Genomic DNA, 12,958 nt, shown 5'->3' on the forward strand with positions numbered 1-12,958 from the left:
TGATGGAGATAATGGAGATGATGGAGATGGAGATGATGGAGATGGAGATGATGGAGATGGAGGTGATGGAGATGATAGAAATAATGGGATGGAGATGATGGAGATGGAGATGATGGAGCTGTAGATGATGAAGATGGAGATGATGGGAATGGAGATGATGGAGATGGAGATGATGAAGATGGAGATGATGGAGATGGAGATGGAGATGATGGAGATGGAGATGATGGAAATGGAGATGATGGAAATGAAGATGAAGATGATGGAGTGGAGATGATGGAGATGGAGATGATGGATATGGAGATGATGGAGATGATGATGATGGAGATGGAGATGTTGGAGATGGAGATGATGGAGATGGAGATGATGGAGATGGAGATGATGGAGATGGAGATGATGGAGATGGAGATGATGGAGATGGAGATAATGGAAATGGAGATGATGGAGATGGAGATGATGGAGATGGAGATGATGGAGATGGAGATGATGGAGATGGAGATGATGGAGATGGAGATGATGGAGATGGAGATGATGGAGATGGAGATGATGGAGATGGAGATGATGGAAATGGAGATGATGGAGATGGAGATGATGGAGATGGAGATGATGGAGATGGAGATGATGGAGATGATGGAGATGGAGATGATGGAGATGGAGATGGAGATGATGGAGATGATAGAAATAATGGGATGGAGATGATGGAGATGGAGATGTTGGAGATGTAGATGATGAAGATGGAGATGATGGAGATGGAGATGATGGAGATGGAGATGATGGAGATGGAGATGATGGAGATGATGGAGATGGAGATGATGGAGATGGAGATGATGGAGATGGAGATGGAGATGATGGAGATGGAGATGATGGAGATGGAGATGATGGAGATAGAGATGATGGAGATGGAGATGATGGAGATGGAGATGGAGATGATGGAGATGGAGATGATGGAGATGGAGATGATGGAGATGGAGATGATGGAGATGGAGATGATGGAGATGGAGATGATGGAGATGGAGATGATGGAGATGGAGATGATGGAGATGGAGATGATGGAGATGGAGATGATGGAGTTGGAGATGATGGAGATGGAGATGATGGAGATGGAGATGATGGAGATGGAGTTGGCAAATTTTACTCGAATTGAAAACCAGCTCCTTAAAGAAATCAATGCTCAAAAGGAGGCAAAGCTGGTCACTGGATGCAAAGCAGTTTTCGACACCGCCTACGATAAATGTTTATCGGCGTGCAACGAATTCTTGGCTGTTCAAGCTGAAGTTGAAAAGCCAAAAGCACAGGCCAAAATTGATGAAGTTAAAAGCCGATATGCGACAATGAACGAAAGGTATCAAAGTTTTCTATCTTTGTGTGTAACCTCTGCTTCACCAACACATGGAGCTCCCTCAGTAATTGGGTCCCGCCATTCTGGATCTGTTAGCTCGCAAAGAAGAAGAGGTAGCGTCGAGGCGCTTAAAGTTCAAGCCGAACAAGTTCAAAAGGAAGCTGAATTAAGTCTTCGTCAGCTTGAAATTCAAAAGCAAGAAGAAGAAGAAGAAGCAGAAGAAGAAGTCCGCGAAGCTGAACCCAAGGCTCGTGAGGCCGAAGCTAGGGCTCGTCGGAAAAAGCGCACTGCGGCCCTTAAAAGCATGGGCGCACAAATTGAGCTTGAAAAGGAAGTAACCAGGGCTCAATCTAAAGTTCTTGAAGCCGAAGCCGAGTTAGAGGGTAGCGTTTTTGGGTCTGACGGATTCGTAGAAAGGCCATCAATTTCGCTTCGACAATTCGCTTCACCAGCTGCTTTGGGGATTGATCAAGTCATTAACAGCTTATCACCCAAACGGAGTGACCCGACCCCTATCTTAGTTACCCAAACGGGGCCGGTGTATGATTCCACGCCTATTGTCAAAGAAACCCAGCAAAGTGTGCCCCGTAGCCAATATTTGCCAAGCTACTTAGCGCAAGACGCCACCTTGCCAAGAATTACGATTGACAATTTTAATGGCGACATTTTAGAATATGATTCTTTCATCATGCAGTTTGATGAATTTATAGATTGTAAAATAACCGAACAGAGGCTCGTAACCGAACAGAGGCTTACAGAGAAGCGAGATCACGACTTGATGAAAAGTTTCGTGCCACTGATCTTATCATGGGGGCGGCAATGGAAACCATACTAATTGGGCCTCCCATTTCTGAGTCAGATTCCGATGCTTGGAATAAATTGGCAGACAGCATGTACTACTGCAGCTGTACCTTAAATGCGGGAGGCTATGAGTCCGAATTAAACAGCCGTGAGACAATAAGCAAAATCTATCGACGATTGCCCGAACAAGTGCGGCGAGATTTTATAAAAATTTCAAAAGATAAAGAAAGAACCGGTAGGAAAACAACCTTCGATGATTTGTTACAGTTCGTAAGGGAGTTGGCCCGATCATCAAGGCATTACTACCAGCGCATTCATTTTGAGCAATGCGATAAAAATTTTTCCGACATGAAAGGGAGGCAATTTCAATCGAAATCAAATCGGCCTGCCAGCAAGAGCTTTAACGTGAAGGAGAAAAGTTCGGCGCCATTATCATTTGTATGCTGTCCTTTGTGTAGGAATGGACACCAGCTGTGGCGTTGCGAAATCTTTAAAATGAAAACGTCGATCGATCGATATAATTTCGTGAAAAATAAAAGGTTGTGTTTCAATTGCTTAAGAGAAGGCCACATGACTAACAATTGTCCGACAACAATGGCCTGCAAAACATGTAGCAAAAAACATCACACTTTGCTTCATTACAACAAACCACAACCGAATGAAAACTTAAACGCACCTACAAATAATGAGAACGCCGAAGAAAGAGCTGTCACCGCCTGCGGTACACAGAAAAGTAAAAATGTGAAACGGTTCAAGGTGCTTCCAGTAAAGGTTTGGGGCAACGACCCAAACAAAATCGTCCAAACTTATGCATTTTTGGACGACGGTTCCGACATAAGTATGTGTACTAAAACGTTAGCCAATCAATTGGGGCTTAACAAAATCGACCGCCATGTACAGCTATTTACAGCGAATTCACTTACCGAATATGATACCATTGTTGGAGGTATGCATATTCAAGGCATTAATGAAATCGAGTCATTTAATGTAGACGAGCCTATTGTTTTAAACGACCTGGTTGATGTAAGTGAAAGTATACCCACTAAAGATGTAACAAACCGCTACGCGCATCTTATTGATCTCACGTTTCCGAGACTTAAGAACGCAAAAATTGAATTGCTTCTTGGTAACAATGTACATGAAGCCTTTAGGTTAAAGGAGCAACGTGTGGGTAAACCTGGTCAGCCATTTGGCCTGCATATAGCGCTTGGCTGGACATTATTTGGTTCTGACTACTCTAATAGGTCAGATAACAATGCACGAAAAATCAATTTTCTACATAGCCTAGATGGCATTGACGCTTCTTGTAGAATATTGGTCAACTCGTTTAATCAAGACTTTAAGGATTTAAACGACGTTCAACGCCATGAGGCCTCAATAGAGGATAAAAGGGCTTTGGGAATAATGAAATCGACCGTTGAAAAGGTTGACGGTCATTACCAAATTGGATTACCGTGGAAGGACGATCTTGCAAGACCGTCGAATAAACGGAAAATGGCTGAACGAAGGCTTCAGTACTTAAAGAAGAAATTGCAAGCTAACCCTGAACTTTTTTCCAGGTATAGGGATAAGGTTACTGAATATGTAAATAGTGGCCATGCCACAATGATTTTAGATGGTGAAATTAGGAATTTAAGTAACTTTAAATATTATATACCTCACCATTTTACAGGGCCTAAATTTCGTATTGTTTTTGATTGTGCTGCTAAACATTTAGGCCTATCTCTTAATGACTATACAGGGGCCTGATTTAACTAATAATCTGGTTGGCGTACTTTAGCGCTTTCGCCAGAAAAAAATCGCTTTAGTTGCAGATATAAAGGGCATGTTTCACCAGGTGTTCGTTAATCCCAATGATCGGGATGCCTTTAGGTTCTTGTGGTGGCCAGAAAACGACCTGTCGCGAACTCCGGTTGATTACCGCATGAACGTTCATATTTTTGGCGTGACGTCATCGCCGAGTTGCGCTGCATTTGCATTACGTAAGACAGCTGACGACAACCTGACCGGTGCGAACGAACAAACCCTGAGTACTGTAAGGCAAAATTTTTATGTTGATGATATGTTAAAATCGTGTAGTAGTGTAAATGAAGCCTTGCATTTGTTACGTGATATTCAACCGCTTCTTAAAAGCGGCGGCTTCCATTTAACTAAGTTTATTAGTAATGACAAAACTATACTTGCTTCTGTTCCTTCTGCAGAGTTGGCATCGTCAACGTTAAATCTTGATTTACATGAGTTGCCAACTGAACGTGCGTTAGGTGTTTATTGGGACACCGCCCTTGATTGTTTTAAAGTGAAGGTAAACGTTCAATTAAAACCTTCCACTAGACGTGGTATTCTTTCTATGGTAAGTCAGGTCTATGACCCATTGGGCTTTGCCCAACCATTCATTTTACCTGCACGTAAATTACTGCAGAAAGCATGCAATTCACAAGTAGGTTGGGACGATCTGTTACCCAGCAGTCATATCACTAAATGGAATGCATGGTTACGTAATCTAACCCTTTTGGAGCGTATAAGCGTTCCCAGATGCCTTAAGTCTTCTTTAAGCATGTTAAAAAGTATTCAGCTGCACACGTTTTGTGATGCAAGCAGTATTGGCTATGGAGCCGTTAGTTATCTTCGTGTTGTTGATTTGCATGATGTGATTTTATGTTCTTTTGTTATGGGCAAGTCTCGCGTTTCACCTTTGAAACCTGTAAGCACGCCGAGACTTGAGCTTACGGCAGCTGTTATTGCCGTAAAACTAAGCACGCTAATTCAGAAAGAGCTTGAGTATAAGCTGGGCGACATTTTCTACTGGACGGATTCGACGACGGTGCTTTAATACATTCTTAATACATCAACACGATTCCACACTTTCGTTGCGAATAGATTGGAATTTATTCACGGTCTTTCTAAGCCGTGTCAATGGAGACACGTTGACACCAAACGTAACCCGGCTGACATAGCATCTCGAGGTCTTATGCCAGACAAAGTAGATAAGGCCGAAATTTGGTTTAATGGCCCGCAGTTTTTGGGTCAAGTTGTTAATGAATGGCCCGCTCGCCCACAAGTTTTACCACCGCTTGCCAACGACGATCCTGAGTTGAAACAAGAACCAGCAAAGTGCAATTTCACAAAAGAAATTAGCAGCACTGGCATTTAGCGCATTTTTTCTCGCTATTCATCTTTTTCCCGATACAACGCTGCGTGGCATGGCTTCTTCGTTATAAGCAATACCTGAGGTGGAAGGCTGAAACTCGAAATTTAGCAGCGAGTTCAACTTCGTTTAACACCTATTTTCTTAGTCGTCAGGAGATAGATGCTGCCACTACCGCTATTGTACATGCTGTTCAGCACGACGTTTTTCCCGAGGTTATTAAGTTGCTTTCTAACCATGAGAACTTTCAGTCGCCTGTAGTAATGAGTAAAGGAGAACTTCGCAATTCAAAAGTTCTCAGCTTGTTGCAAAAATTGTCACCCAGTTTGGTCAATAATGTAATCTATGTTGGAGGAAGATTACAAAAGTCTTTGGTTGATAGGAATGCAAAGCAACAAATGATCTTGCCTTCAAACCACCCTGTCACTGCCCTCATTATTTCATCTCATCACATACGTCAAGGTCATTCCGGAACCTTGCATGTGGTAGCCTCTATCCGGGAAAGTTTTTGGATTTTGCGTGGCCAGGCAGCTGTTCGAAAGGTACTACGAAACTGCAGACAATGTAGACGATGGAACGCGAAAATCGGTGAACAAATGATGGCCGCATTACCCTCATCAAGGGTTACTGCCAACAGGCCACCATTCACCTGTGTTGTTGTCGATTATATGGGCCCCATTCCTGTCAAGCTGGGACGGAGCCAAGTTAAGCGATATGCTTGTGTTTTTACCTGTATGGCCACCAGAGCAGTTCATATTGAGGTTGCACAGTCGCTTGAAACAAGTGCCTTTATAGATGCATACAGAAGGTTCATTTCCAGAAGGCCAACACCGAAACAAATTTTTAGTGACAACGGCACTAATTTCGTCGGTGCCGAACGTGAATTGCGTATGGGTATAAGGAAATGGAATAAAAAACAAATGCATGATGCTATGTTGCAGAATGAAATAGATTGGAGATTTAATCCCCCTGCTGCAAGCCATCAAGGCGGAGTATGGGAGCGTATAATAAGAACAGTTCGAAAAATTATACGCTCAATCACCGGTGAACGAGTTCTTGACGACTACGGTCTCATGACGTTGCTCACTGAAGTTGAAAGGATCTTGAATAACCGACCTTTAACCCCTATTAGTGATGATCCGCGAGACTTGGAAACGCTTTCTCCAAGTATGGTTTTAAAAGGAGCAATCGATATGTCATTGGCCCCTGGAGAATTTATAAAAGCGGAAGGTTATAAAAAGTCATGGCGCCTGACCCAACTAGTCGTCGATCAATTCTGGACGCGATGGCTAAAAGAATATTTGCCGCTTTTGCAATTGCGACAAAAATGGCTTCGGCCCGTGAGAAATTTTGCTGTTGGTGACGTAGTGTTGATTGTGGATGACACAATTAAAAGAGGATACTGGCCGAAGGGAATTATAGAACAATGTGAAAGTGACTGTAACGGACTTGTACGACGCGTGCGTGTAAAAACCGCCACAACGGTCCTTTGGCGGGATATTAGAAAGCTGTGCCTTCTCGAAGCGCTGCAATAACTTAAAACACGTTTTTCTTTCATTCATTATTGCATGTATCGTTATCATTTCACCTCATGTCACTCGTGTGAACTTTCGTATTTTCTTACTCTTTGATGTGTACGATTATCGTATATTATTATAATGTAATGTTTTCTTTTTTGACGATTATCTCACGTCATACTGTTTGCTGCATGCTCACAGTGTATATTGGTTTCGTTTTTGATATAATGTACTTTGTTTATTGTGAAATGACTTCGTATATTTTGTTGTGTACTCGGTCATTTGGGGCCGGAATGTTAAGTCCATTTATATGAAAACTGATTTATATTTTCTCATTAATTTTAAATACAATTTCACACTCGGTTGAACACCATTAGCCGCTATTGTGCGCTTATTTTTGGATCGCCTTATCGCCTGGTCATTTCAAGTTTTTCCCTTTTTTTCCAGCGTTCTTAGTCACGTGATTTGTGTTTCGCCTTTTTTGTCTTTATTTGTATCGTAACTTGGAATAATTTTGGAATTCTACTTTTAGTACGTCATATATTTAGAATACGATTCGCCCTGTTCTAACAATTCATAAATGGTCTTTAGTTAGTTTTTGTTAAAAGTAATATTGATTTGTAAGTGTTAAGCCAGTATTGTTTTTTGTTAATTGTTTTTCTTGTGTACTGAATATTGAATACATTGTAGAGTATTTCAATTGTTGTATCAGTCGAGTTAGACAGTTGCAATTCTGGGCCCATTATCGGTATTATTTTTATATTAACTGAGATCAATCTGTGATCAAGGGGCGTATTTTATTCTCCGATCAACCTATTGTTGGTCACGTGGGGTATATTTAGACAAACCCTACACAATATGTAATATAATAAAGCCGTTTACTTTAAACTATCAGATAATATGCTACAACTTGTCGATAAAAAATGGAAAAAGTTTTTTGGACTTCTTAATACGATAAAAAGCGAATTAAACGTTGGCACTAATGCTCAAATTCAATCTGTAAAAGACGTATGTGATGAACTTAAATTGGAATTTGGTAAACAACAGGACGTTGCTGAATTTTTTTTAACGAAGGTTTGCTGCATTTACTGCATATTTTGGGCCTTGCAACAACCATAGTTTCCGAACAATTTTTGTTTTGTAGAATGTACAAAGATCGCAATTTGTATAGCAGCAATTTATTACCTAGTATTTTTGTTGTTCCTGTGGAAGACTTAAAAAAAACTCATGATTTAAATGACACAATCAATTTATATTTACTTCGCCGTTCCGATACTGCATGCCCAACATGTAATTCGGACGATTACTTTTTAAAAACTGATTTCATGAAAACATCTGAAATATTTTCGGTTATGTTATCCAGGGAATCTGGGTACGAAAAAGTAAACGCAATTGTTGATTGTAACATGTTTTTAAACCTTTATAATTCAAATATCGACGACACGGTCAACTATAACTTCGATCAGGTATAGTGCACTTAGGAACATCTATGCTATCGGGGCACTACGTTACTTACAACTTTTTAGAAAATGGCAAAATTGTATTATATGACGATCTTAAACAAAATGTTATATCTAACACTGACATAAATATTTCCAAAAACGTGATAAATAAATATGAGTATATTTTTATTTATCAAAAGACAGACATTACAACAAAACCCATTCGAATAATTGTAGACAGAGAATCAGACACGGATTTCGATTCAGACGAAATTATATGCACAACAAGGAGAAAAAAAAGAATTGTCAAAATTAAATGAACTAGAAAAAATATTTCATGTGAATGAATTGCGAAATTACATTCCTTCTTATAACGATGATAAAAATACTTGGTCTAATTTTTCTGCAGATGTACAAGATAGAGTTTATAACGATTTACTAAACGTTATAAGACTACCATTTAACCAATATAAACGATTGAAATGTGGGTATATGCATTCTCAATTTTCTAGGATATTTAACAAACAAATTTCCGAATAGACTATAATTAAAACTATTCCTAAATATATTTCGCTTACAACAATGTTAAACATCAGTGAATTTATACGATCCGTGTTTTGCGATGTTGTCTACAAAGTAGAAAAATGGGAAAGTGAAGATAAACCAATAAGATCAACTAAGACGCTTATAATACAATTTAAATCTGAAGTTTTAAGACCTAGTCATGACTTATATAATTTGGACTTGGACAACAGCGCTAAATGCAAGCTGTATTTACAACAGGTTTTACAAATAGAAGCCGCAATATATTATGCTATTCATCTATTTAATTTGGATTATGAAACAGTTTTAAAGGATTTTGGAGTTTTACCTAGCATTTGTGACAAAAATTAAAGGCTTACTTAGAATACCATTTATATTTTGTTTAATTATTTACAGTGTGTAAATAATTATTATCTATGGTTTCGTGCATTTAAATTTTGCTGTAAAGTATAGGCATAATATACCAATAGTATTGGTCCAATACTACGTTTATTGTTAAATGATTTTAGTTTGCTGTGTTAATTGCTGTGACGTAAGTTTAATATACACAAATACTATTTTTAATGGTAAATGAAAATGATTTTAGTTTGCTGTGTTTATTGCTGTGACGTGAGTTTAATATACACAAATACTATTTTTAATGGTAAATGAAAATGGTTCTAGTTTGCTGTGTTAAATGTTGTGACGTGAGTTTAATATACACAAATACTATTTTTAATGGTAAATGAAAATGGTTCTAGTTTGCTGTGTTAATTGCTGTGACGTGAGTTTAATATACACAAATACTATTTTTAATGGTAAATGAAAATGGTTTTAGTTTGCTATGGTGTTAATTTACAATTCCATTGCTTTGCACATACATCAAAATTGAGTTTCTGCATGACATATGCAAACTTGGTGACATTATACAAAATTTAGTTACACCATGCTTTACATTGAAATGGAGTAAACTATAATCACGAAACCCCTAATTTTAAACATTTGAATGAAGGTTCAACAAATCATGCTACTTTAATAGTCTTTGAATGTTAAAATATTTTTATTAACAAAATTTATAATATTTTGTTCACTTTTTTGAAGGTATGTCATGGTTGGGTACGTTGTTCTCAACAAAATATAAAAAAAAATTGGAGCGACATGATAGTTAAGTTGTCAAAACCCCCGATTTGTGACGTCACTTATATAGCGTATATTACGAAAATACAAAGTTTACACCTGTATTTGACCACTTTCTAATATTTAGTTCACTTTTTGAAGATATGTCGTTGTTGGGTACGTTGTTCTCCGCAAAATATGTGAAATAAATTGGAGCGACATGATAGGTAAGTTGTCAAACCCCCCCCCCCCCCGATTTGTGACGTCACTTATATAGCGTATATTACAAAAATACAAAATTTACACCTGTATTTGACTACTTTGTAATATTTTGTTCACTTTTTTGAAGGTATGTCGTGGTTGGGTACGTTGTCCTTTGCAAAATATGAAAAATAAATTGGAGCGACATGATAGGTGAGTTGTCAAAACCTCCGATTTTTGACGTCACTTATATAGCGTATATTACGAAAATACAAAGTTTACACCTGTATTTGACAACTTTCTAATATTTTGTTCACTTTTTTGAAGGTATGTCGTGGTTGGGTACGTTGTCCTTTACAAAATATGAAAAATAAATTGGAGCGACATGATAAGTGAGTTGTCAAAACCTCCGATTTTTGACGTCACTTATATAGCGTATATTACGAAAATACAAAGTTTACACCTGTATTTGACAACTTTCTAATATTTTGTTCACTTTTTTGAAGGTATGTCGTTGTTGGGTACGTTGTTCTCCGCGAAATATGTCAAATAAATTGGAGCGACATGATAGGTAAGTTGTCATAACCCCCGATTTGTGACGTCAATTATATAGCGTATATTACGAAAATACAAAGTTTACACCTGTACTTGACAACTTTCTAATATTTTGTTCACTTTTTTGAGGGTATGTCGTGGTTCGGTACGTTGTCCTTTACAAAATTTTAAAAATAAATTGGAGCGACATGATAGGTAAGTTGTCAAAACCCCCGATTTGTGACGTCACTTATATAGCGTATATTACGAAAATACAAAGTTTACACCTGTATTTGACAACTTTATAATATTTTGTTCACTTTTTTGAAGATATGTCGTGGTTCGGTACGTTGTCCTTTACAAAATTTTAAAAATAACTTAGAGCGACATGATAGGTAAGTTATCAAAACCCCCAATTGGTGACGTCACTTATATAGCGTATATTACAAAAATACAAAGTTTACACTTGTATTTGACCACTTTATAATATTTTGTTCACTTTTTTGAAGGTATGTCGTGGTTGGGTACGTTGTCCTTTACAAAATATTAAAAATAACTTAGAGCAACATGATAGGTAAGTTGTCAAAACCCCCGATTTGTGACGTCACTTATATAGCGTATATCACGAAAATACAAAGTTTACACTTGTATTTGACCACTTTCTAATATTTTGTTCACTTTTTTGAAGAAATGTCGTTGTTGGGTACGTTGTTCTTCGCAAAATATGTGAAATAAATTGGAGCGACATGATAGGTAAGTTGTCAAAACCCCCCCGATTTGTGACGTCACTTATATAGCGTATATTACAAAAATACAAAGTATACACTTGTATTTGACAACTTTCTAATATTTTGTTCATTTTTTTGAAGATATGTCGTTGTTGGGTACGTTGTTCTTTACAAAATATCAAAAATAAATTGGAGCGACATGATAGGTAAGTTGTCAAAACCCCCGATTTGTGACGTCACTTATATAGCGTATATTACAAAAATACAAAGTTTACACCTGTATTTGACCACTTTCTAATATTTTGTTCACTTTTTTGAAGGTATGTCGTGGTTGGGTACGTTGTCCTTTAAAAAATTTAAAAAATAAATTGGAGCGACATGATAGGTAAGTTGTCAAAACCCCCGATTTGTGACGTCACTTAAATAGCATATATTACGAAAATACAAAGTTTACATCTGTATTTGACAACTTTCTAATATTTTGTTCATTTTTTTGAAAATATGTCGTTGTTGGGTACGTTGTTCTTTACAAAATATCAAAATAAATTGGAGCGACATAATAGGTAAGTTGTCAAAACCCCCGATTTGTGACGTCACTTATATAGCGTATATTACGAAAATACAAAGTTTACACCTGTATTTGACTACTTTCTAATATTCTGTTTACTTTTTTGAAGGTATGTCGTGGTTGGGTACGTTGTCCTCCATAAAATATCAAAAATAAATTGGAGCGACATGATAGGTAAGTTGTCAAAACCCCCGATTTGTGACGTCACTTATATAGCGTATATATTACGAAAATACAAAGTTTACACCTGTATTTGACCACTTCCTAATATTTTGTTCACTTTTTTGAAGGTATGTTGTTGTTGGGTACGTTATTCTCCACAAAATATGTAAATTAAGTTGGAGCGACATGATAGGTAAGTTGTTAAAACCCCCGATTTGGGACGTCAGTAATAACACTTATTTCAGTTTAGTACAAAAGTTTACTCCTGCGTTTAACAATTTTTTAATATTTTGTTTAATTTTATTTTAACTTTAAAGTGTTAAGAACCTTGTTAACTTATTATACAATAGGTATGGTTTTACTTTGTTCCTTTTAAAGGGGCTATTTTACCCCGTTCCTTTTTGTATTGTACGATTAAAAAATATTTGGAATCACTATTTTTTATAATTATTCGCCCAAGCAAAATTCTCTGCTACTCTCTGCCAGCTCTCTGCCAGATAGATGGTGGTTAAAAAAGTCATTAGAAGTTTGGTTAATAAACACAATTTTATATAAAAAAAATAGTCAGTGTTGTCCAATTTTTTTTTGTATTTTAAATTAGTTTAATTTGCTTTTAAGCAACCAAAAAGATGGCAGTCAGACAGTTTAAGATTTTTACACGGTGACTAGCCTACGTTTTATTTGTCTATCGTTAGGGTAGTTCTTACCTATTTTTTAGGCTTGTTTAGTAAATAAATATAAGTTATACTTAAATAACCTTTTGCTAAAACATATTCACGTCAAAATATTGCAAAACTTTAAAGCGCAAAAAAGTTCTACAAAACCTATTTAAAAACTAAGTCTTTGCCATTGTTACGTCATAATTTACCAAATTAGTGATTATTTA

Source organism: Corella eumyota, chromosome 4 (genome assembly GCF_963082875.1).
Source record: "Corella eumyota chromosome 4, kaCorEumy4.1, whole genome shotgun sequence".
NCBI classification, from domain to species: Eukaryota; Metazoa; Chordata; class Ascidiacea; order Phlebobranchia; family Corellidae; genus Corella; species Corella eumyota.